This window comes from Solenopsis invicta, chromosome 3 (genome assembly GCF_016802725.1).
Source record: "Solenopsis invicta isolate M01_SB chromosome 3, UNIL_Sinv_3.0, whole genome shotgun sequence".
NCBI lineage: Eukaryota > Metazoa > Arthropoda > Insecta > Hymenoptera > Formicidae > Solenopsis > Solenopsis invicta.
The window spans coordinates 19,459,925-19,487,297 of record NC_052666.1 but is presented as its reverse complement, the minus strand read 5'-3'; the positions used below and the strand labels follow the sequence as shown (position 1 = coordinate 19,487,297).

At 38.6% G+C, this 27,373-nt stretch overlaps 1 protein-coding gene across 4 annotated transcripts in view; it reads right to left on the bottom strand.

The window, feature by feature from the left end:
* The window catches only part of LOC105203576, a 340,742-nt gene that overhangs the window by 203,248 nt on the left and 110,121 nt on the right, over window positions 1-27,373 (bottom strand). The window contains exons 1-2 of one of the 4 annotated variants that reach the window (XM_039447255.1): window positions 15,625-17,074; window positions 15,197-15,241 (exon numbers count right to left, since the gene is read on the bottom strand). The exons of the other annotated variants lie outside the window; for them this stretch is intronic. The gene's annotated coding sequence lies outside the window, so the exon portion shown is untranslated. Of the gene's footprint in view, window positions 1-15,196; window positions 15,242-15,624; window positions 17,075-27,373 lie in introns of those variants that run through there. 4 annotated transcript variants of the gene reach the window in all.

Here is a 27,373-nt window from a genome sequence, read left to right as displayed (position 1 = left end):
TTGCATTATCGATCGCATTCCATTCCGACGATCCATTTGCCGGTGTAAAAATATAAAGAATATGCACGGCCGTCAGTTAATTGATCGGAATATTTAACGTTGTTACGAGAGTAGAAATAGTTAAACGCGTTGCGTGCGATAATGGTCGCCAGTGGGGCGACGCGACGGCGAACCGAAGATGAAAAGGGGAGGAGTATCAACGTGCGATAAAGGGCACAGATAGACCGGTGTCGTGGGGCGCCGGGTAGACACCGGCTGCTGATTCCGCGGCTAGCGTATATCAATTCGTGTGCACGCGTTTTTACGTTTGCGCGAACGTTCTGAGAGTGGTTCAGGAATCACTATAAATGGTAATGAAGAGCGGCGCGCACACCTCGGCTCTGCCTTCCGCGCGCCGAGAAACCGGAAAGATGGGAAGTAAACGAGGGTGCCAGAGAAGGAGGAGAAAGAGAAGAAGAAGAAGGAGGAGAAGGAGAAAGAGGAGGAGGAGAGCAGGTCGAGCTGTTACGAGGTAGAGAAGCGGGAAACGGGTGTGAGGGGGCAGGTAGGGGAGAAAAGATAGAAAAGCAGGAGGAGAAAGAGGGTGGTTTGAAAATGTAATATTTCTTCCGGCTCTAGCGTAAATAATAGCGTCGTATACCCGGCGTTAGAATGCCTTTCTCTCGCCCCGCTGTTTCCGATGCCGCGGCATCATCCCGACCCGCCCGTTGTCTGCGCGACGCGTTTTCTTCGACAACCACCCATCGTGGATCCATCGTCGAGATATGTGGGCGTCAAACATCCAGCAGCCAAAAGAGCCCCTCCCAGCTACTTCGCGCGACACGATCCTTTTCCACCGTTACCTTTCATCTCTCACGTAACTCTTCTTATTATGTCAATACTTTTACCGATAGGAAATCGTATCAACAATATTCCACTGAGAAGATACATCCGACATTGAGGAACGAGATACCTGAGAAAAGAGCAATCATTGGAGACGCGAGTACAGTGCATGCGAACGAAGCGGTAAACGGAAACTGAGTGGGAATAAGAACTTGTCGCGCTCCATCAATCCAATGACGAAGACAACGCTCCGACCTACGCTAGTGCCATTTCTCTTCAAATAAACAACATAAAATATTGGAAAATGTTAAATGAAATATCGCGGATACCGATATTTCAATCTATAAATGTCGGATTAGATTCAAAATAGCTCCCGCAAACAAAAACTCCGAGATATTCAACGTTTTCTAAAGCGCCCAGCCGCTCGACGATCGATGTTTCGCGAGTGAACTTAGCTAGAAGGAACAAGACGAACACGCGAAGATGCTGTATGATGGAGAGGTAGATACTGCACGTTATGAACGTATACGCATAAATGAGGTGTCGTAATAGCGCGCGTGCACGCTTGCTCTGGGCGCCGTATTATCCGAGAACCCATCTACGCATCTCCGTGCGGGCTAAACACGTTGGAAATTAGTTGCGCGAAACTATTACCGCGAAGGAGCCGTAAGAAAGTCCCGACGGCGCTACAGCGAGACTCTAGGTTGCGCGAACGAAGTTTCGTTTCCCATCGACATACGCGCTCTTCTCATAGAAAACTCCGTAACGTGAGCGGGCACGCTAAAAGAATTGCTCGCAGGACGCGAGATCGGCGCGATGTCGCCTTGCCGTATCGATTCGAAGACATACCTCTATTACAGGCGATGAGACACGCGACGAAACGATCAGTGCAGATCGATTGAAATCTTATCGATAAATGATCTCTCAACGTGACATCACTACGTATAATAATGATTTAACGTGATACGATCATGTTTGCCGTTATCTGTATGAAAGTATCTAGATGAAGGAATGGCTCATTTTATGTAAATTATTAAAATGTTGCTTTTATCTCTCTTAGAGCAAAGAAATATATTTTTTTTAATTATCTAAATTAATGTAAACAACAACGAATATTAAGTTCTGTCCTTAGCTTCAACCTTCATGTTATTCCAATTATCCTGACAAAAGAATTTTTTGAAGTGACAACAGATTATAAAACAGCGTGATAAAAATAGCTGGAAACTATAAGTAGTTCGAAAATGTTTAACAAGAAACTTTGTCAGTTGTTATAATGTAAATTATATATTTCTATATTATTCAACTTTGAACTCTCGCTTTTAAGAAACAAAAAAATAAATAAATATGCATATATTGATTTTATGCTCTGCATTGTTTTATTCAACAGTAATATTATCTTAAAATTATTTAGATAAAGCAATATAATTTTATCTTTTGGCTCAATAAATTTAAAATTAAATCCTCTTTATCTTATTTAAAATACGTTAACATGTAGTTTATCTTTATTTAAATAATTTTTAATTATCTAGGCGCGTTGAATATGATATTGTACTTTATTACGATGCATTCAACGCATTCATGTACAGAATATCATTTAGTAGTGTCTTAACTTAACAAATAGATAACAAAATTGCTTATATTTTTACAAAGTCCTTATTTCTCTCTAATGCTTTGTTTAAGAAAACATTTTCTGCATTTCTAATTCAATCCAGTTGCAAATTTCCTAGACGACGTTGCCGATAATTCGAGTACGTGAACGAAACTAAACGCGCAATCATGAAGTGAGAACTGCTGATTCACGTTAAGCGGCGTGTAAAGGCGCACATTAACGTTTGCGAGACTCCCGAGGTTGTTTCAGTCTGTTTCCTCTCTTCTCGTCTACCATGCATCAAAAATTCACGCAACACTACAACGTTTACAGTTCTCAATCAGCAACGCGAAGCGACCAGCAAACGACGCTCAGAGAGAAATGTTAAATGAAATATTAACCTTTGACCTTTGCTTTTCCGAGAAATAATAAAATAGTAATGTAATTCATACGTACAGATAGGTTTGCAAAATTATCGAGTGACATTTTACCTACGTAAAACATTCCTTTTACACAATAATAATAATAATAATAACAATCAAACGTAGATCTAATTACAGCGCTGAATGTCATAGCGGATATTAAATATCGGAAATAATATGATAAATATTAACTCGCTCCCTTTTTCATTTGCCAAATAAATATGAATTATGTTTTTCCAAGTGTTGAGAATTTGAAAGTGGTACAGATTATTCGCATGCCTGTGTGTCATGAGCCATAAAGTTAAGCGAGACACGTAGCACTGAAGGACATATGAGGGCTACGAGAACCGCGTGTATACGCTACTTCATCTTTTCTCGAAGAAACTACGAAGTTATACGCTATTCCGGCATACGGCGAGGAGAACGAGGCGCGTGAAATGGTTACACCAGCTGTTCGCCGAAGCAGAGAGATATCTTGGTATATCAGTCTCTGTATAATGTAGCGTATGGCGTAAATGCCCTTACAAGTATACATCTATACAAAGAACCGACTTCTGTGAGGTTTCCTCGACATTTTCGATAAAAAAAAAAAAAATTCTATAAAAAAATATATCGAAAACAATAAAGTTGAATACAACTGTCGGCCACGCTCAATCAATTTGAATATATCTCGTGAATAATATATTTAAACAATAAAACAGAACGCGATACAATAACTAGAAATAAAAAAAAAACTATGAGTTGAACAGCGAAAGACAAAGCATGTTTCCCTAATGATTCACATTGTCTTTGCAACAGAGATTAGAATTTATTCCACGTAAAAAGCAGACAAATACAGTGAAAACGTCGAGTTAAATGCTTTTTAGAAAAGCAGAACTACGAGAAAAAAGTAATCTTGCTCGTTACTGAAGAAAGCGACTTTATCTTTTCGCACGATTTGGCGACAAGCACTCCCGGTTTCCCCCGCCGGTTCTATCGTCAAAATAAAAGACTTATCAAGCGAACAAAAATGCTTTAATTTTCAATTTTAGTTTTTTTTTAGACTTCGATATCTTTCGTTAATTAATAACGTTTCGCAATATCTCGAGAATCTCTTCAGTAGTTACATAAACGATCTCCACTGCAACAGAATACTTTAATTACTACCGTGCTCGAAAAAATTAATTTGCTTGAAAAAATTAATTGGACATGATTAATTTAACGACGAAGTAACCTAACGAATACTTTTGCAAGTCCGTTATAATCGAGAAAGGAAACATTTATTTTTACAATTCATGATATTGTTAAGTTTCGTTACTCGTAAAACTTAGCAAATACCAATGCCAAACAAATTTAATACCGAAAACAAATAAATCTGATAATATCGCTAGTACCATAAATATCTTTAGTCACGCTTTCCACGCGCGCGCGCCGATTGTGTTTCATAAATTTATGAAAATCCTGCGGCGCGCCGGGCATCTTCCCAACTTTAAGCGCGGCCAAGAGCCAAATTCCCTGCGGAGCGCTTAAAAAAAAATCGTCTGTGATCGAGCGCTTGTTTGTTCTATTGCAAATTGAAACATCGATCCACGTAACGCGTGCCTTCTCGGCCTCGTCCTCGGCCTCGAGCGTAACATCGAACCTCATTCGTAAAAGGAGCACGAAAAAAACATCGCGCATATAAAATATAACGCGTCGAGCTGAAATATAGGCAACACCACGCACGTAGCAGACCCAAAAATCATAGATGTTTCGACGACGGCCATTAGCATACATTTACGAATGCCCGGCAATAACTTCCCGATATGTGTGCGCGCCGCTGATAAATCATTCGCGTTATTCGGTATTGTAGTAAAACGTCCGTCGCGCCGTAATTTTCCACATCGGATAGAGATATGTCGTGTAACTGCGAGATACCTATCGATTAATGTCGTACCTGGCGAAGGGCGACGTACCGGCTAGCGGCGGAAAATATCGATTGCATATAAAACAAAAATACTAAACAGAAATGACGATTTTACACTAATTTTCTGACATCGTAGAAAAAATCCTTCTTTTTCTTTTTCAACAAAAAAGCAATATTCTTTAGAAAGGTGCAATAGCTCTTGGAGAATTCTTAAGCTTTCAGTTGAACCGCCAGCAGGAATTTTTATATTGAACAAAAATTCATGACATTATTTTCGCAGATTATATCTAAAATCTCAATCACATTCAAATTATTTTTTAAGGTCGATCCATTTACAGTAGAAACATTCGTCCTCGATTTAAATGCTAAGAAGCTGTCTTCGATACACGTGCGAAAGAAGGAAATTCATTCAATACATAACGGACAAAATTGGGGGATTGTCGGAAAGATATTAACGATCAGCTCGACGGTCGTTCCTCTGAAGAGAGTTAATGGTATCAGACGCCCCAAGGAAGACGCTATATTTCGATAAGCCGAACGCGTTTAAATATCCATTGATCGACCGGCGAGGAAAAGCATAAAAAGGTCGAGGGTTAAGGCAAGTTTCATCGAAATTCGATGGAAGTACAGAGGCTGGGAAGCAAAAGTCGACAGACAAGTCAGGAGAGAGAGAGAGAGAGAGAGAGACCGCATATCGCGTCAAAACTGGCAAAACTCGAGGAAAGGGAGAGGAGCCGGAAACTCGGACGGAGATGAGCACGGCGACATACGCGACCTGCCTTTGCACGAATAAATTCCTCGTACGTGCTCCGAATCGCGGCGAAGGGATTCGCCGTGCTTCCCACTTCCGGTCCATATATGCGGAAGGTGACGGTACCGGACGGGGGCGGCGGAGAACAAATTTCGTGCTCGGCGACGGCGACAGCGACGGCAAGAAGGAGAAAGGGTAGGAGGACCCGCTCGCTCTCTTCCTGACCCTTTCTTGTCATATACGCGAGTGTGCCAGGTCGTTCCCTACCGCGTCCGACACCCATGAGGAATATTGCAATCACGTGCCGGAGAAGAAGGCGGAGAACGAAGAGGAGACGATGGTGGAGGAGGTTGGAGGAAAGCACAAACTTCGGACGTAAAGCGCCATTATGCGCCGCGATATCTCGGCTTTTTGAGAAACGTCCGTCGAGGGAATCGGTTATATGTCGGTTATACGAGACAAGACGTTTCGGTAACTGTATCGATATCTCGGAACTAGAACGATTAATGTTGGCCTGCTTTGCGGTTTGCGAATGAGCTGGCGAATACCTAAACTTCTTTCATAAAAAAAAAAGGAATTGTGCAAACAATGTGTGTTTCTCGGGTCCGAAAAAGCAGCATTTCTGTCTTTCCACAAGTTTCATTAATTATTAATAAAAATAATATGCATTTCTCGGAACTTTTGGTATCTATAGATAGGAAACGTCGTTTGACTTCTTAACTAACACGGTTTTCGCAATTCCGCGAGCGTTATCAACCGGCACCAATACGCCGAACCCATTGAATTGCCGCGGTGTCGAGATGGAAAGACCGTTGATTCGTTGCGGCTCCTTCGTGTATTTCTTATTTCTCTCACACATCTCCGCACCGAATAAAACTACCCTCATACCCCACCAAAGTAAATAGAGCGTATTTCTTCTGGAAATGACAGGAAATTCAATAATCCTCGCAACGAGTGGCGAGGCGGCAGAGCGCGGGGCGCGGCGTCGGGGCGGGACGAGGAGAGATTCTTGGAAAAGCGGGAGAGGACGGAGACGAGGAAGAGGTACCTGAGGGAGGAAAAACGAGCGAAAACGGAGACCGAGGTTACGCGTATTACGACTGCGATCGTGCGACCTGCGCCTGAAGGATACGTTTCTAGGAGGTAGGTGAAACACGATGCCTCCGTTTTCCGCAATCGCGGACTTATAAAACGCTTAACGTCAAACGTCAAACGTAAATAGAGAATATGGAACGCACACGTGTGCGGAACGCCGGATATTATATTTGTCGTACTCTTTGTCTCGCAAATTGTCTCGCTGCACGTTTCGCGCAAGATAACGATGTGAGCAATAAGACTCATCTGACGAAATTATTTAAAGAGAGCAGCAAGAAGTCTATGAAGTACATTTCTAAGTCGCGTTTCTCTGGAATATCTCTGTAAAAGAATCCTTTGTATCGCATCATTGACGCAACGATAATTAAATGTTATATCACCGATGTAAATTGATAAATAATTTAATGCGATACGTATAACTGTATATTATAAAACTGAATGTGACTGACGTAAACGCGCAATCAAGCGTACCAATAATAAGCGCGAGTTGTCAACGTCACTGGAGATCCGATAATCTGGAAAAAAATATCCCCGACGATCGTCCTCTTTTGCGGAGCAAAGCGTAAATCGCCGAGGATTTCTTTCCGGAACCAAGTGGCGCATCCTTCTTTTACAGTCAAAGGATCTAGAATTTTTTCACCCTTGCTTGACGCGGGAGGACGAGACGCGGGGATGTAGAGCGGGATAAAGCGCGATTCGGCCAATCGCATCGCGAGAATAAAAATCTCATACATGTAAAAATATTCAATCGACGGGTCTAGGTGCCTCCTCTGTACCCACGACGGCGTTTCCGCTCTGTCCTTGGTGGTCTCTCTGTTTAGAATAGCCTCGAGAAAGAAGAAAATCTCTTTTTCTCATCGTGCCCTTTTCACGCCCCACGGCCCGAGAGGTCCCTTCTTCTCTTCCTTCTGCTTTTCTTTGCTCGGAGCTTTCTTTAAACGCAGGATTCTCCTCGCCTTTGTATGGGGTCTGATTATTTTATTAATAACAAAAGTAAAATAAATTTTACTGTGGTTTCGATAATTTATTTGGTAATCAGAGTACTTGCTAATGTAAATTGCATTTGCAACCTTTAGACCTTTAAATAAAAAATTATTAATTTAATGCTATTTTTTTACAAAATTTAAAAATGAAATATTACAATAAGATATTAATATTATCAATTAGTAATTTCGTAATTTTTAAGAGCAAGATATTTAGCCAAGGAAAAGAATAGACAACGAAATACCGGTAAACACATAAGACTTGGACTGGAGATTTTACAGTTCCGTGGCATTCGTCCGAGAGCTAAAAAAAAATCTCAGTTCCTTTAAAATGGTATATTTACCATCTATAAATTTACATGCACGAACGAGAATGAATATATTTACATCGGTCATTTGAACAGACGTGGAATGTCATTCGCAATATTGCGCTTCGAGAAAAAGCCTTTAAAAAACGTACACACACGCGTGAAAAGAACGCAGGCGAATTATTTTTTATTGGAAATCTCCTGAATGTCTCTCTGCTGCACGAAGTGCACATCTAGAAGTACTTGGGAGTACACGCGGTAAATGAAGTCGTTACGTCGAGCGAGAGCGTGCAAAACCTTCGGGAACGCGATTGTGCACTTTAAATACCTTTATAATTGCACTGTAATTTGCCGCTCACAACGTAAATGCGGTTAAAAATTTGCGTAACTTTAAAAGCCGTCGCGAGAAAAAAAAAGAATTTGCGCGATGTAATTTAGCGGGCAGCCGACCCTGGGATCGTGCGAAACCGGTGACGCCCGGATAATATTTCGTAGTTTCTCGAGTTTTGCGAGAAAACGTGAATGCCGCGGTTACTTGAAAGCATAATTAATGGTTAACAATGTGGAAGGGGTGGGGGCGGGAGGGTGTTCAGTGATTTTTTTAAGGGTGCACGGCGGCAAGTTTTTTTAACAAGCAACAAATACATTCGCGCGTAGTAGAACATCGATCGTGTGGCGAAGTATCATTTTCAAAGGCATACCCGCGGCTTAATTGCCTCGTATATTTGTCGCGGGGGCTCCGCCGTATACGCAAATAATAAATTTAATGCGAAACGAACGTCGCCGCTGGCGCGTTTTTGACGAATCCAAACGATTCGCTCGAAAGAATGAATTCTCGTTTTTCGCGTTTTCGTCCTCAACGTTATTGTCGTCGTCTTACGTCTTCCCTTTCGCCCGTAACTTTATTGTAACGAGGGCTCGTTTGTCCACGTCAACCGTGCCGACCGGATTCCCGCTCGTAGAGAAGTAGTCGCGACTCGGCGCAAACCAAACGTAAGCTCGTGCTTTCGGCGCCGACCCCATGAATCTTAGTCGTGTGTCGCCTACAAGCACGACTTTGGATGTGGATCACAGAGAGAAAGCAAGAGAGAGAAAGAGAGAATAGGCGAGACGCGATAATTCGTGACAACGAGACGCGCATTGCGCTACGGTCATTTTCGTAACTCAGAAAGAGAATGGCTGTCGTAAACCTTTCCATTGTTTCATTTAATAAACGCTGTGATCTAAAGCAACGTCTTTTAACACTTTGTACTCGTGTGTTGACATACGATATACGTTCTATCAACAGACTGAGTTGGGCTTGGCGGCATCGAGGAGTTCACTTTGTTTTCTTTCAATTGCTGTCTTTCAACTTGAGTTATTGCAAGTGATGTATAACTGCATTCAACATATATTATCTATTCAATTTGACATTCTATTAATAGCAATAATATATCTAAATGACAAAATTCATTGGTCTAAGGATCTTTACCTTCTACACAGAAAAAAAATTAATATCAAAACAACAATTTATTGTTTCAATATAAGCAAGAATATAAAATCTTAAAAGAATTTATAACCTCAAGACATAATTTGCTAACATAAAGAAATTTTATCTTCATATGAAACAATAGATTGTTGATTTGATACTAATTTTTTTCTGTATATGTACAATGGAAGAATATTAAATATTAGGAAAAGGATTTAAAATTTTAGAATCAATTCCCTCAATAAACATTAAACGTGCAATCGAGACAAATAAAATGTGAGTCATACACGGAAAAAATAATTTTTTTGAAATACAGATCTAAAAATAATTATGTTGAACCATTTAAAAAATTCAGATGTTTAACTTGATTACTAAAATGTCAAAACTGTTCGCAGCATTATATAATAGCATTATATAATATGCTTGGGCGTTCTATTTAATTATTTTGATGGCTCAACATAAAATTATTTTCTGATCTGTATCTAGTTAAATTTTTAGCCGCTGGAGTAAAATTGTTTTTTCCGCGTAAATGTGTCGTACAAGACACAACATAATTTATTATTTATCTATAGTGTTCATTGAAGAAACTGATTTTAAAATTCAAATTCCAATTTCCAATATCTAATATTCCTTTATTGTGCTCATGGTTTAAATCAAAAAGGTTCACAGCTTGTTAATAAACGAATGACCCACAAGAGAATCAAATCCCACTAATTAATAATGCATGCATCTTAACTTGGAAGGTGACGAGCTTCGAAAACACGCACGCATGTTATACGATTGATATGATTCGCGTGTGCGATGAACAAAAGACACACGGGGCGAGGAAAGTGGAAGGCAAGGGGGCGAGACAGGCGCCCGACGCGGTGACTCAATTCTTGGCACGAGGTCGTGACGTGAGGTTACCACATCGTGCCGTAACTCGGCGCATCCTTGCACCGAGTGTCATCTACACTCGGAGATTTGGCTGCGGGAGAGAAGCTGCCGTTGTATCGCGATACCACTACGTCGATCGCGCGTCGCGAGGAACATATTGTATGTATGTACTTCGCTTGCGCCGCTTCGAAACGATCCAAGAAAAACACGTCACGTCTCCCACGGGAGATATGAGAAGAGTCGACACCGTGCAGAATTCCGTGCGCATGTTTTACGCGTACGCAGACGAGAGCTGAATCCGCGTGAATTCGGCAAGCGCGATTTAATTGCAAATGCGATGATTGAAAGTTGATTATTTGCAAGACTGTGGAGAGCAGTGAAGTTCGCCGAAACTATCACTTCTACAATTATTTATTTTAATTGGAAAATTGTTATTAAACTAAAAATTCATTTTCTTAAAACGTCACAGACGTAATACTTCCAATTCATCACTGAACACTAAAAAATGTCACGTGTGTATCACTTCCGGAAAATAGCGGAAGTAGTTCTTCTTCGAAAACGTTCGGAAAGTGGGTTGAGTCCAATATTTCTTAGATTTCGAGCACTTTAAGAAATTGAGGCGATTACTTTTAACGGGACGATATCGCTCCTTTGAAATATTAAATTAATGGCGCTACGCGATGGCTATACGTCCTACGATGGGGAGACATAAGACGTCTTAAGATGCGATCGTTCCGTACCGGAAACGAAATTAAGCTCGAGATTAAGCTTACGGAGAATCTACGCGAACTTGGTTATTGCTGCACAGTTATTTCTAAATGCATTTCACTTCCGCGACCGTCTGATGTAACAGCTGGATCGACGGAGTCTTGTGTGGTTATGAATAAACATTTTAAATATTCGTTTGTTTACTTTTTGTTTAATATGTCCACGAATAATGTAATATGATTACGCATAGATATTTCAGATAGCCATTTTGCAAGAACACAAGGTTTTAATAACCTAAATTATTACTGCATCATATCGATTAATACTACATTATTAATATCGATACGATATTAATAATATATAATATTAATAATGTAAAATACGAGATAATCTTCATATATAAAATTTACGATATTGATCGGAACCAAGTAAAAAAAATATTTGCATTATCGAGATATTAAAAAAATTCATCGCTTCGTTAATTCCGTATTACGTGGGATTAAAATTCAGTTTTCATCGTGTTCGAAGTTATAATGCACAGCTAATATAAAGCACGGGCGAAAAACTATGTCCCAGATGGTCGCGACTACGAGAAATAATGTCATTTTTATTATGTCTCACGGCAAATAATTTCAACGTTGCAACGTCGGACACTCAATTTACTCGTTGTTGGTGTGCGTCTGGGGGATGCATCCGTTATTTAATTGTTATTGCATTTGCATTTCAACTTTGCTTTCCTTATCTTCCCTCGTGTTCCGTATTCCCGATAACAAACAGAATTTAGCACGATGATGTTTTCGGCGCGATGCAACAGGAAAGGATTCTCTCGTCGGAGGATTCGGCCGCGCTCATCCGGCACGGCGCGGTCTCATAACTCAATAATCTTCGAGCAAACGCGGCGGCCTCGTCATTAGTTATCGCTGGAAATCCGGGATTAAAACTGTCGAGAGGTCGTAGCGATATCGCGACCGATAGCCAGCGCGCGCCGCGCCGTGCAAATACACTCGAGCGCCGAACCTGTCGGCACGAACGTCACGAACGCGACCGAAGTCACGGCTCTTCGTATTTCGATTAAACGTGATTTACCTGTACGAGCGTATATCGCGCCGCGAAATTAATACGTCCGACGCGATCGGATTTTGCCGGCGGCGTTAAAAATTGAGTTTCCATTGCGAGCGGCGATCGGCGATTGCGCGCGTTTGGAAAGGCAACTCGGCGCGGCGCAGCGCGGCGCGACGCGACGCGCGATCGATCGCTTCGCCGCCGCTTTTAGCGCATACACGCAAACATAGTAATTTAACCGGCTTATCAATTTTAATTTTAATTATTGGTTAATTATTGCCGGTTTAATTATTGTAGTCATTTAACTATCAGCCATATAAACGAGGCTATTATTAGATATCGAATTACAAAACTCGGGCGTTTATAAATTTCACAATCTTATAACATTCATAAATTGCTCAAATATCGCACGTTAGAGCATTCAGTAAGTAGTAGTTGCATTAGGCGAGGCAGATTTACGGAATTAGTAATTATCAGTCCGATAAGAAATCGTTACCGCAATTGTTTCCAAGTAAAACTAATTTCCGCGTCGTTCCGCGTAACTTTTTAATTTTATAGATTACGCTAATGAAACAAAACGATAAATATTTATCGTTCGACTGTCGTTATGCACTTAAAAAAATATTAACTCGCAACTTGGAGCATTTCAGAGGAAACTTTTTGCGCAGAGAGACGCGGCCAGTGCGCTTACACGACGACAACATCTTTAACAACACTCCCGGGGATAGTATACAGGAGCGCGAATATTCAGACAAACTAACGGGAAAGACAAGCATCGGCAATATAAACAGAAGTAGATAGATGCATGCCAAGTAAGCGAACCAGATAACGGGGAGATCTCATTTCGCAGTTAAAACATCTGCATCGAATATTAATTAACCTTCTAACCGTGTTCCGGTCTTTTTCGATTTGAATGCTTTTAAAAAATTCTCTTCATATTAGAGTATTAATAATAAAACGTTTAAGCTTTGTGATTTTTCTGAATATCTACAATATTTTGATATATTTTAGTGAATAAAGTCATTTTTTTACAATATTCAAAAATATAACAATACTCTAATATCATGAGAATTTTCCCAAAAAAACGTTTGGGTTGAAAAAAATCCAAACGCGGTTAGAAGGTTAAAAAATGTTATTTTGACTATGCCCTTAAATAAAAATGTATCAAGACAATTATACCTGAAATTAAAGTAAAATGCATTTTACTATATATGAGATATTATTAATTTTGGAAATTAAGTGTATGTTCAGCATATTAAAATTAAATTAAATTAAGACACCAATTACCCGTCGCTGTTGTAATAGAATTTAATATAGTTATCAATAATCAATCTCTTTTTTCGCGATATTCGGAGAATAATTTTCTAAGGCATTTCGAGTGAAATACACGAGCTAGAGAAACTAACGAGAAAAGCGAACGGACAAATTGGTTATCTATCGACCGCAGAACATCGGTTTTTTTCCTCCCCACTCCTTCACCATCGCGCCGATCATAATGAAGGCTATTAAACGCACCATGCCAGCAACACGTGCTACCTCTGCAAAATTTTTCATCCCGAGATACGCCAAGTCGAATATGACCCTCCATCTACAAACGTCGAAATGAAAAACGCGAGGTTTACGTGAAGTTTATTCAAATATTAAATTATGAGCGCGCTGTGGATTCCGCGTAATTTTCACTGCAATATTGATTTTTTAATTCCATGTTTATCGTTGCACGATAGCATTTTGCATAATAAATATCTTAATTACGCATTATGAATATAGATACGTTTATTCTGATCCGTGTCTCTTTCTTCGCCCCCAGTTAATTGCCCGTAATCGACAATGAATCATATCAAATTACTCTGCAAAATAGCTTTTAATTCACGAGTTTCGCGTTTCCTAGATAATGAGTTTCATATTACCTTTGCATTGTAACTCGCGAGAGGGATTTATTCGCGAAACAACAGCGAGGGGGGTGCGGCGGCGATACCCGCATCGATCGCAAAACTGCAGAATGCACGGCCGAAAACATTGGGAATGCGTTTCGCGAGCTCGGAAACTATTCATCGAAATAACTGCGATTTATATCAACCGAATCTCTTTGCCTGTAACAACAGCGATTCGCCAAACACAACCCGATTCTTTCTATGATTTATTTTTCGGAACCGAGCTGTGTGAAAATTGTTACTGCGCCTGGGTTTGCCCTATCGAAAAATAAATATGCTTAGATTTTAAGAAAACTTTTTCTTTAAAAAAAAAATGCATAGATTTATTAACTCCAGTGCTGGTGTGTGCGGTGAATTTTTATCCAGATGATAATTCAAATGTACTATTTTCGTTATTAAATCTGTTATAGTTTAATAAGATTTTTTTACATTAAAAAAAGTATTAGAGAGATTTAAATTATTCTAACATCTCGCAATTTGTAAAGTAAAATACCTAAATTGAAAAAATTCCTAAAAGTATGAAAAAATTTTTATAATTATGTAGGTGAATTTTCATCTCTAGATTAGGAACTAGATTATTAACGTCAAAAAAATATAATTTTCACTCTAGAGTTGACAAAAAACTTTTCACTAACTATCGTTTAATATTTGAATATTCCAAAAATTATACAATTACAAAAAGTTCTAAAATGTTGAAGTCAAAATTAGTTTTGGAAAGTATTTAAAATTAATCTATGGTATCATGTATAAAACTTTTACAGTACAACCTATACTTATTTGTTGTTCTACAATTCGATTAATATTAATTTCTACTACTTTATTCGATTGTATATAAAGTTAAATATATTCTCATCTATTATAGTCTCTCTACATTTAAGGACAATAAATCTATAAAGTTTTTTGTTTTCTGTTTAAATTACAATATGTTCTTTTTTTATTTACGTATATTTATATTCTTCTTAAACTCGTATGTAGGTACAAATATCATAAATTATTAATCTTTCAAGTTGACCCTCCGTGGTCCAACGTTTTTTTCCACTATTTTCCTAGTCCAACCGGATTACTGATGCTTGATAATGTTTTTTAAAGGATTTTTTGGGCTTTAAAAAATCTGTAATAATTTTGGTACACTCTTCCAGCATCCCACGATTTCACAATTATTTGAACCAAAACGTTTTTCACTTTTTTTTGGTACGTGTTCGAGTTTGAGGCAGAATAATTCAAAATCGAAAATTCGCTCGCGTCTTCAAATCCCCAGTTGGACCGCAGAAGGTTAAAATAAAAAATAATCACTCACAGTTACGATGCGCAGCAGCGGAGTTGTAACGCCAGTCACGTTGAACTGTAAACATAAATCAAAATTATATAGCAGCTCTCAACATAATCAATATCAAAAAAAAACTTCCGCGTGTAACATACTCGTCAACCGATTTCTTTTCCCACTATCCTGGGTATTTCGTGCCCGACCGACTCTTGTTCGTACAAGTTTCTCGCAAATTCGATAAAATAATTAAATTATACACATTTTATTTTCTAACATTTGTTCTAGAAAGCTGAAAGTGTGTTCGTAAATTTTTAAAAATTTTTTAAAACCATTTTCAACAAATAAAAAAATGCACAGATTCGAGATACCCAGGATGATAGAAATAGAGCACCGTTTTGAGCATATCGTAAAAGTTAATTCTACGTAAACGTGACGAATAATATAATAAATGATAAACTTACTCTATGGTTGCTCCGCCGTCGCCCGATGTTTCCCCGAGCTTCCGCCTCCTCTCAGATTTCACTATCGCTCGTAGTCCATTCATGGCACTCACTAATCACTCGAGAAAACGCAAAACTCACGAATCGCGCACTGACAGCAACGGACACGATGGGGACTGCCCGAAACGAGTAACGTTACAAGCACGATAAACACAACGCGCTGCGTATGAAGACGAAGAAAAAGTATAACCTAACCTCTGCTATCCGCCGCGACAATCCCGGCGACGTTTCAACCATCGATGTCTTACTTGAATCACTTTACGGGAGCAAACGATTCGCGATCAGTCGCTTTCGCAATCCGAAAGTATCGTGTGTTCTTTCCTAATACTCCCGTCGCGACCACACGTTTCCGAGAAACCGTAACTGCGACTACAATCGCGTCGCCGTGCTGCCTGCCGGCTTGAGCCTCGCCGCCGCGCGACTGTAAACAAGGTCATCGCGTAAATACAGCGTGTACCGAGCGCTCTGTGCCAGGCCTCTATGAAATATTTAACATATTACAAGTAACTCGCAAACAGTTACCCGCTTGCAATACGGAGCAGCCGTATTTAGCATCTCGTAGCGTACGTCGCGACCATGCTTCGAGAGAGTTCGATGTCGAGCCACAAAAAAACGAAGCCGGTTCGAGCCTTTTTCTTCGCGAACTAACGACGAATCAACGACAATTTTACCTACACACAAAGCCAAAGTAACGACACTCGCTGTACGTCACGAAATATCGAACGCGTGACAAGTAAATCACATGGATTTGCTTCGGATTGCGAGAGTGAATTAACGCGTGAACCGCCCAGTCGACCGGCTCAGGTGGCACTTGAAGTTAGGCACTTGAGGGAAGTCGCGATATATCGATGGTCGTCTAACAACACGCGTCTCGTGTTCGCGGGATTTGCGCGGGACGTCGAAATGTATCGCGCGAACTGATAATGGCGCGTTATTCCGTAAGGAATTATCCGTTCGCATCTCCCAGCACTTGTCGCAACTACGTTCCGAAAGATAATGACGCTGCGAGGCGCGCGGCGAGACGGCACGCGCAGCTACGCACCTTACGGCTCGAGTATCAACGACCGAATGGCAGCGCGCTGACCTTGTTTACACTACCGCGCGCCGTACTCCGTGAGGTAAGCCGATGCCCAGCGTTATGACGCGCTTCAAACTATTTACCGTCCGCGAAAATGTTTAACGTAAGGCAGCATAAACGAATATGCTTCCTCATGCATTTCGAATTCATTTCAACGAGTGCATTACCGTGTCGTGAAATCTAACGCTTACTTATAAAGAATATGCGTTACCATCATGTTGAAAAGAAAGGTATTTATGTAAATTTATTTATTATTATCTTTTGTCGTACTTTTATTATATATCCGGAGAGAATTAAAATGGTGACTTTGGAAAAATGAAAAATCTGGTGGATAACTTTAATTAAAAAATCAAAAATCAGAAAAATAAAATCTAACTCTTTGTTTTATCGAAAATCCAAACAATTTAAAAATAAAACCTAATTGCTACAGTCGTCTCAAAAAAAATGTTTCTGACAAAAAAATTAATAATTAAAATTAAACTAAATACAAAAATGTAATTGTGAAATTTCAGAATACTATAACCATTACCATTATTTTTTTAAAATTGTTTCACAAATAAAATAAGTACCCCCCTTTCCCCCCACCTCCTTTCAATACAATAAAGATTAAGCCGTTGTAAATAATGTACAGACTTAATTCTAACTGCTTAATTATTAGATTTCAATTTTTTCTTATCTCTTGAAAAATAAAAATAAAAAAATTATATAATTTCCTCTTTCACAAAATAAAATTAACTTAGACTTCAAATGAATATGAGAAAATATCAGTTCTGTGTTAAAAAGAAGCAATTAATTTTAATTTTCTTCTTTTAAGTAACAATTATATCTTAAAAAAAATATATTATTAATAATCATAAAATATATTCATCATTTACTTGAAACAATATTTATTTAAAATGTTTTCTATATAATTTTATACAAAAAAATATATACTGTGAATTACTTAAATTAAGTAAATATTACATATTACAAATATTTCATAAGTTTATGTATCCGCAAAATATCACAAGTTTATCACAAGCAAATTTATTCAAAATATATTTTAAATCCTAATAATTTAATATTCTAATAAAGATATTAAATTAACAAACATTCAATTTCCTTGTTATTTTAATTTTTTTTATATAATTTTATACATTCTTCAAAAGAGTATAAATTTTTTCTTTTTAGTCTATAATGAGTTTTTCTAAAATTTGTGATGAGTATATTTTAAAGCAATTAAAAAAAATATTTTTGTTGAAAAAAAATCGTTGCTAGGAAAAAAGTAAATTGTGTATTATTTTAAAATTAGACTTAATATTTTTCTTTGTATACATACAACACATTGACTTTAATAATTTTAAAATTGTTTTAAGCAAAAGAGAAAGAGAGAGAAAAAGAGAAGAAAGTATAGTTAAACGAAGATTCAAATTTTTGTTTACAAAAATTGAACAGTTTGCATTTATTAATTAAAAATTGTTATTCATGGCTTCCTTAATAAACTTCTATTACTAATGATTAATGTACATGTAATATCTATGTATAAATAACTAAAGAATAAAATCAATTGAGCAACAGAAATCAATATTACTTAAGCTCTGAAAATCGATAATAAATTCATCGTGTACAAGCGTAATTATAAACTTAAAAGTATAGATACATTCTATATATTATATCATAGGTCAGCTTCAATTGCTTATAACCCAAATATTAATTATAGTTTCGACACACACATTTTTACTTTGCATTACGCTGTAATAAAATACCGTTGTCAGATATAAATCAATTAAATGATATATCTTATAATTGTTCTAATCATCTTAACATTTTTTTATAGCTATTAAATTTTGTACAGATTTTTTAATACGATTTTTATAATTCTCGATGAATTATATTTAGTATATTCAAAATAGCTCCGATTTAGCTATATCACATCGAATGGAACAGATGCACTCTGCTGAGTCATTGGCGAGATTCTCAGCGTGCTTCGCGCCAATTTCCTTTTTATCTCGAATACGTGACAATCGACACACGTAGCAGTAATTATGCACCAATGGCGGGTCACGAGCAGTAATTCTCGTTGATGTAACGGTCGAATAAATCCGAATAAAGTTTTGGCTACCGTTCAAAAATAGACACTGATTTATGTGCCGAATAGCATATTATTACGTGAGACATAGTGGTCGCTACGAGACAATCTCACGCTAGTGCCAATTTGTAGACGGCCAGCATTTAAAGTTGAGCTTAAAATTTGCGATTAATTAAACTGATATAGAAAGAGAGAGAGAGAGAGAGAGAGAGAGAGAGAGAGAGAGCGTAATATTTGATAAAAATATGTTTCTCTTTACGCAAACGTTACGTGACACATCGTTTTGCAATCCCGTCTGCTTTACTTCCTCTACGGCATACAAATGTATACTACATGTTAAGGAACGTTCGCGAATATCATACATATGTATATTTGCAGTGGTTTGTAATTAGTACATCATATGTTAAGACTTCTCCATGCATCTCATCGTTATATTTCATTGTTTCTTGCTGTATGCGCCGTTTGCCAAGGGACTTGGCAATGCTCTCTCTCTTTCTCTCTCTCTCTCTCAAAGTATTACGGCGTTTCTCCCAGACACGATCAACGGCGTGATTTATCATGAGGCAGCTACTCGCGGGTTAATAACGTCACCCGCGACGAAGACGAACTCGCAGTCGTGGCTGCAGACGTTTCGCGCTTTCGAAAAATCTCGGAGAATTCGCCACCAGGATTCCGTAGCCGTGATTTACATTTCATTTAACGAAGATCGATGCCTACAGAGAGCGGGAAAACATACCTCATTCTTGTCCGCCACCTGAGAGACGAGTTAATACTCCCGTAAAGTAAAATTGATTAAAAAATATAACAAATACATGTACGGCGTAATTTCATTCTATCATTTAGTCCAAAAGAAAATTAACGATTGAAGGTGTATGTATAAATAATCAAGACAAAGTTCAAGCCTAACGTCTCATCTTGAGCCAAAGTCAAATTTAATTCTTATTAACACCAACATCTCGCACGCCTAGAAACGTCTAATAATAAGCAGTTCAAGTTACGAATTATTACATTTGCTAATCTAGATCAGGCGTGTACACCACGTTGTCACGACACGGTCCGTCTGTTCTCGGCCGCTCATATCGAGCGAACGCGATGATTGAGCGTAAACAGACGCAGCGCGAAAGCGCGTCGTGCACACAAATGCGGCCGTGGAAACGTGATACGCGTTACACGTGGTCGAATCACGCGTGGGCGAAATAGCGCGGAGCGTTCGCGCGTCGTCTCGTTTTCTGCTCCTTTCTCAGCGCTCCTGTCCACGCCCACCCCCGGCGTCCTCTCCCCCTTCGTCGCTCTTACGATTCCAAACGAATCGCAAAAGCTCTACGATGCTATCGAACAAATTTGCAATTCACCACCGCGATCCCCGTTCGGATCAGAACGACTCCACGGTCCAAATGTCAATTCTAGCGCGACTAGATACAGGCTCGTTCGTCCCCGAGATAGGTAGCTCGAGGACGAAATACGAGCGACACGGGGTTGCCGCGCGATGCAAATCGCTGATTACAAATTAAAATCGGCCCTCGAGCTGGGCCCAGGGGTCACGGAGGGCGACGGAGGCGCGCGCGACCGGAGGCGCCTATTTCATTTTAGAAAATTTAAATTCAAATCCGGCAAAATGTACGGAACGCCCACGTCCAATGTGCCGCTTACATATATATATATACATATTTATACGTCTCATATAGATATATATATATGTATAGGCAAGTTACGTACATGGATTCGGCGGCGTGTCGCTGGCAGTGGCAGCGTACGACCGCGGAAAAAATCATAAAGTACACGAAATGCAAAATGCAAATGTGCCGCGCGATATTCACAAAAATGGGCAAAAAAAGAAAGAAAAAAAAAAAATCGCACGAGATGCATATCCTGCGCGAAACGCACGACGCATCGGAAGCCTGAGCCGCGTTATACCTTCTTCTTTCTGTTCGCTACTTTTTTTTCTATTTTTTTTTTTCCGTTAATAACATACGCACGCATTGAATCACGCATGCGCCTGATAACCAGGATCTAGATTTCATTATTGTAAAGTCCTCCTCTCTGCATACCGATGCGGAGAGTCCGCTCTGTCGTTTACACTAATGCAGCCAGGGAAACTAAACATAATGGACCACACGGACATATTTTTCTTCTGGCCAAAAAAATAGCGTAAAAAAATATCCCGGCGATACCACCGACGCGGGTCAATCAAATTATTTAATTAATGACACGTTGTAAAGCAATAAAACAGGCTTTGTTGCTCTGTCAAAATTACCCGTAATGTCGGAGTTGCGTTAATTCCGTGCGAATTACGACATAGTAATTTTACAACTAAAGTTATGTACGTCACGGTTCCTCAAAGTTAAACATAACTTTACCAAAACAATGTTGTAATTTTAACTTAAAAGCCCAGAACACCTGATCTGGAAGGTCGTAAATCTATCAAAATTATAATGCTAACAATGGAGCCAAGTGCCATAATCCTATATATATATATATCACGACGAATTTACAGAAGCGCGCGTTTCCATCATCGAAAGCATCGTCCGGATCAGGCTGACACGGTTGCGCAGAGACGCGACATTGTTACGAGGAATTCGAAACACGTGGCGAGTCTGCAGTCGTAATAGTAACCGCGAATGCGACAAGTAGAAAGTGACTTATCGTGTCGGACGATCATGAAAATGCACAAGGACGTAACGCGCGTAACGTACGACCCGGCATCGGCCAGATTCGAGATTTAATGAAGCTTCCGCGTTGAAATCTCGCCACGGTTGACATAACACGTTACATAGCAGGCGCCGTGAAGCGTCTCGCTGTGTCGTGTTCAACTTCTATGAGGCACGATGAGACATCGCGTTAAATTCAAAATACAGGTACTATGTGGTTTATTTTATATATATATATGATAAATAATTACTCGTACTTAAAAATATACATACAATTGCTTATATACACAAGTATTTGTGATTTACCCCCAAATTAAGCCAAACATAAATTATCAGTCAAAAATTAAACCCATAAAAGCAAGTTTATCAAAACTTAAAGGTAATAAAAAAGAGCTGATTAACTGAACTGATTCGTCCTACTCTCTTTAATATACGTACTGAAAATTAGAAAAAAATACAAATTAATAAAATTAAGATATAAAGTCAAATGTTTTGATTTTAAGTACAGATGTCCTCAGTGTGCTAATTGAAATAATAATACAACAAAAATAAAGAACATTAAAACAATTATTCAAATTTAAAATTATCATACGTATACGATTATGATGATCATCAGTTTAGTTTTCTTTGAACACAGATAATAATCGTTGAAATTGTTATTATCCGATATTTCAATATTTTATTATCAATTTAGAGTAATAATCTTGATTTATGATAGCACAATTATATATCTGTTATTTTCACCTGATAATTTGTTTGTTTCAATTTATGGGTGAGTAAAATACGTACACTATCTGTAAAATCCCACATTCCAAAAATTTGTAAAATGACATTATGCATGCAGTAACTAAGAATGTTACTGATAGAATAAATAATAAAGAACTTGTATATATTCTTTATTATTTATTCTATCGTTGTATTCTTTGTTAATGCATGCATGTCATTTTACAAATTTTTGGAAGATGGGATTTTACAGATAGTGTATCCTACCCACCTATTTTAAATTAAAACAAACTAAATTCCGTTTTTATAAAAAATTCGTATATTATTGAATTTAAGAAGTATTGACCAACTCCATCTAGAGTGTAAAAGTTGACATAACAGTATATACTTATACAAGGTAACCCTATTGCAATTTTTCTACGCGATTGTCTCCTTAACTATTCGTGTCTAGGTAGACATTCTCTTTAAGGTGAAGATATCCCTGAAATTATATATATATATATATATATTTTTTTTTTTTTTAATTAATATTATACTTATAAAGTAATATAAATTAAATTTACAAATTCGTTGAGTTTGCTCGTACAATTATACTACTTTCTCAATTTGTCAAAAAAATTTCTAATATAAAAACATCACAATTTTATAATTATAATAATATATATTATTATACGTATACATATTTAAGGTTACTGTAAGAAAATATGGTTGTTTGTTCATTCCTAACATTCTAATTTATCGCTGCATTTTATTTCAGCTATAAACGAAATTGAGATCAAGAGCGAGAACTTGTTTAGTGCAATAACTTCTTTATTTATCGCAGCATTCGGGAAGAGCCAGCTAAACCGTAATGCGGTTTTCGCATTGAAATCGTTCTCGAGCTGGCATAACACGTGACAGCGTGGTAGTAAAACATTTCGCGGTATCGCGTTTAAGCTCGGCGAGGCGCGGTACGCTACGTAATTTCGCATTAATTCGTGGGTACACCGCGATAGGAATAATTTTATCGGATGCAGCTATGTACTAACCGGAAGAGATAATGTCTGTAAATTAGTAATATCATTAATCAACAACTTGAAATATAATTCTTGACCTATATCCTTAGCATAGCTAATATGACTGGTGTTGGTGTTCTAAATGTTTTTTTTCTACTTTTTTTTCTAAACATTTTGATCTAGAAATTTTATCTTAAGAGTTTGTCAAAAATTATTATTAACAAACGCTAGAAAATGCATACACCAAATAGTTGATATTTTGTACATTATCAGAATTATTAAATATTTTAAACGAAATGAACAGATGGGTCATCTGAACACTCGTGGTTATTCTCAGTCTACAATTATACTAATTGCAATCGCGTTGCCTCTTGCTAAAGATCAACGACAAGCGACAATGTATCTTGGCATACGAAGAAGACATTTGGCAACGACATTGAATACCAAGAATGTTATAACTGATTCTTTGTGAGATAGACTGAAATCACGATCTCAATATCTTGTTTTAAATTCGGTAAATTGGAATTTCAAGTTAAATAATTTTATATATTTTGGAATTATATTTTTTGATAAATCGTTGAAATACTGTGATGAATAATATAATTAAAATCGGGCAAAGCAGGACAATTATGTAACTGCATATCAAATGTTAATCAAGGTCTTAATCTATAAAATCTTCTAACTTTAGCAAAATTTTTCACATATTCTAATATGTAATTTTAATTTATTCTATTTTATTTCGCTGCAAGAATCACGCAGTAAAGAAATTTTCGAAATGCCACGTTGATACCGCGTTGAAACCAATTTCCATAATCCAATTTCCGACGTACGATTTCCATGCTCCTAACATATTAACTGTTCTTTCCATGAGTTAGACGAGTTTTCGAATTTTATATTTTACTCGCAAAATATAATTACCTATTTTACATTTTCATCCGCGAAAGATAATTACCCATTTTACATTTTACATCCGCGAAATATATATACACGTTTTACATTTTCATTTGCAAAATACATTTCCATATTTTATCTTCCTTTTCGTAAACTGTATTTACATATTATGAAAAGGCATGTATATTATGTATCTTTTCGCAACTACCTTGACACAGGTTTCGGATGCAAACAACACGCGTTAAATTTCAACGTATGACAGTAGCATATAGGGACGAATCTCTAAATGAAGGAAGAAAAGAGGGAGGGAAAGAGCGGGAAGTCGGACGGAAAGAGCTTTCGCAAATTCAAACCATATGGAAGATGGTGAAGGGGGCGACGACTCCGGTCGCCCCCACGATTCGGCAAATGGATATTACTGACTGGGTCTTGGTGCCCTGCTAGCTGTCAGTAGTCGACGTTCGTGTACAAACAGAGGGAAACGAGACAGGGAGGAAACGAGCAGCGAGGGTGAGAGGCAACGAGAAGAAAGGGTACGAGGGGAACGAGGTGAGGTTAATGGAGTGGAAACAAATTTAAAAATTCCCCCTGCAGGGGTGACTCCCCGTGCGGTTGCATGGAGCTCGCGCAGCAACCCGCGGATATGCGCGCCCGCAGGTAACTGTAAATGCAAGTTACGGCGAGGTAACTATGTATTTACGGACCTGTGTATACGCGAGAAACAAACAAGCCGGGCGTTTCATATACACGTAGACTTCCGCCTCTCGCCGTTTCTCTCAAGAAACACGGTATCACCTTGTCTTCGTTTCGCCACGCAAACAATCTTCCGGTACGAGCGTTACTGCGCGATAACGACGACAACGACGACGAAGACGGAGACGACGACGACGACGACGCCGTTGCCCGAGAAAATTGCATTCGTAAGTATTATCGCGCGCACACGCGACATGTTTTCGGAGGTGGATCGTAATAAGCCGCCGGTGTGTCGAGACGCAAACCGGAAATGCGATGTCGGTTCCAAGGAACGACAGCGAACGTGTGGCAACAGCGACACAAAATTGCACTGTGCATTTGCATGACATCGGATGGGTTATCGGATCGGGGATTTCATCCTGGAACAATTTCACGACGGAAATAAATCTAGATAATGACAGATATGCTTTGCTGTCTTCAAAAATTCAAAGCAAAACTCGATTTCAAATTTTTCTTCTAGTATTATAAATTAATAATCAACAGATGACACGGGAAAAGAAAAATATCTGTATAAATAACATGTACTCCTTTTATACTTCTACGTAAACGTTAGTGTACAATTTGAAAGTTTTCTGAAACAATTTTAAATACTCTGTATGACTTTCACCAGAAGCTGCTCTGCTTACAAGAAAATCAGAGGCAGAATGTTTTAAAGCTTCATTATAATGTAATTCTAACAATCCTTGCATTCCACGAATATTTGGTTCCGGGAAGAATCCACCGAATGTTTATAAAGAACGATAAAAACGCATTGTTTCTTCGCTAAAAATATACAAACGACGCGACCAAAATTCGTTTCCAGTGGCAGTCGTCGCGCCGGAGAAATTCTCAGACAAAAGGAAGGGCGAAGACGCAGAGAAAGAAGGAAAGAGAGAGGAGGAGGAGGAGGAAAAGGAGGAGGGAGAAGGAATCATTACGGAAGGGATTATGCCATCGGGCTTCATTCTCCCGCGAAAAGACAAATGGAAGACGGAGAAAATGGAGCTTACGCGAAGGGCTGCCGAGAGACAGAATGAATAGTCGTCGATCGGTAACGAGAGCAATGCGTCGCGCCACATCGATGCATCCTCGCGGCCATGCTGGCTTTAATATAAAACGATTTTACGAGCCGAATAAAAAAGCCATTAATCGCTTCCGATTGAACCGTCGCGAAGATAGGCAGATGATGTATAGGACGGTCCGCGGCTTAACGTACAATAAAAGACTCTCGCGGGGGCATCGGTGATAGGTCACGGCCCATCGTCGTTGCTTCTATCGTTATTGCGTATATATATTATCGTCATTCGGAGAGCGATCGACAAGGGACTATCGGAATACATATTGTAATGAATCTCGGAAGACATATTATATGAAAATATTGCCTGGACGATGACGCTTAATCCTTGAATGTTTACTACAGTTCTGTTTTCACTGTCAATAATTTTAAAATTCAAGTTTTTTTTTTTTAACTAAATTATAGAAAAGAAATTCTTCTGTTATTATTGAATGAGATAAAAATTAAACTAAATAAATTTTTATTTTCTTGTTATGTTTGGAGATTCAGTTTCTTTTAGCGCACTGTGCGTAAAGTTGTAAACAAATCAAAGATCTTCGGTTCCTGTTTGAACTGTAGTATATAGCGGCATAAAACATGCTATTTTTAATACTTGAGATATTGTAATAGATCTCTCTCATCTCGAGATTATCTTTACTCTTCGTCCGTATGCATAAGTTAAACATCGTATCTGGGGCAGAGCCGCATCAAAGGAAAACGGTGTTTTATCGGTGCGATAAAACGCGACGTGGCCGCATACGGAAGAGGTTCCCAAAGCAGAAAAGGGACGATCGCTGACCAGACAGAGTGGAGTCAAGGGAATGACATTGTAGGTCCCGGCAGGCACGGCCAGAAAGCACGTTACGCGCCAAAATGGATAAGACTTGGAAAAGCACAACGGTTGTTTTGGTGGAGGTTATTTTCCGGGCGGACGATCTCGTCGACCCAGTGTACTTCGGGGAAACACTACCCTCTCGCTTAAGAAGACGTTATGTCGGTCCTTCTGTAGGGTGCGCGGGGTCATACGGCAGGACATCGCGCGTTTATTAGACAAATATGTTCGGCCTTATCCCTCGATTACCATTTGGATAAAATACAGACGTCGTTCGTGCTCACTACGTATTACTTCCAGCAAAATTTAAATCTAAGATAGACGACGAAGGTACTTTGTCAGTAAACGTAGAAGAAATCTTATACCAGATTACAATCTCCTATTTCGAGATAAATAATATTTAACAAAATACCACAATTTTATTTTACAAAAAATATATCCGATAAAATAGAAAATGTTAAGTAATTTTAAGTAAATTATTAATTACGAACGATTCGTCAAATTTGAAATAAAAATAAAATGTAATTTTCACGAAAATACTCACGTCGCGTGTTCCAAACGTCCTCCACGTCAGGATTCATCCAGTGACATCGTACAACTCGAAATAAGAATCGGGTGGGTGGACTAACGCTTGACTGATCGCGGGAATGACGAAAGAGAAAACGCCATGTGTCCTCCGAGTGATGGTG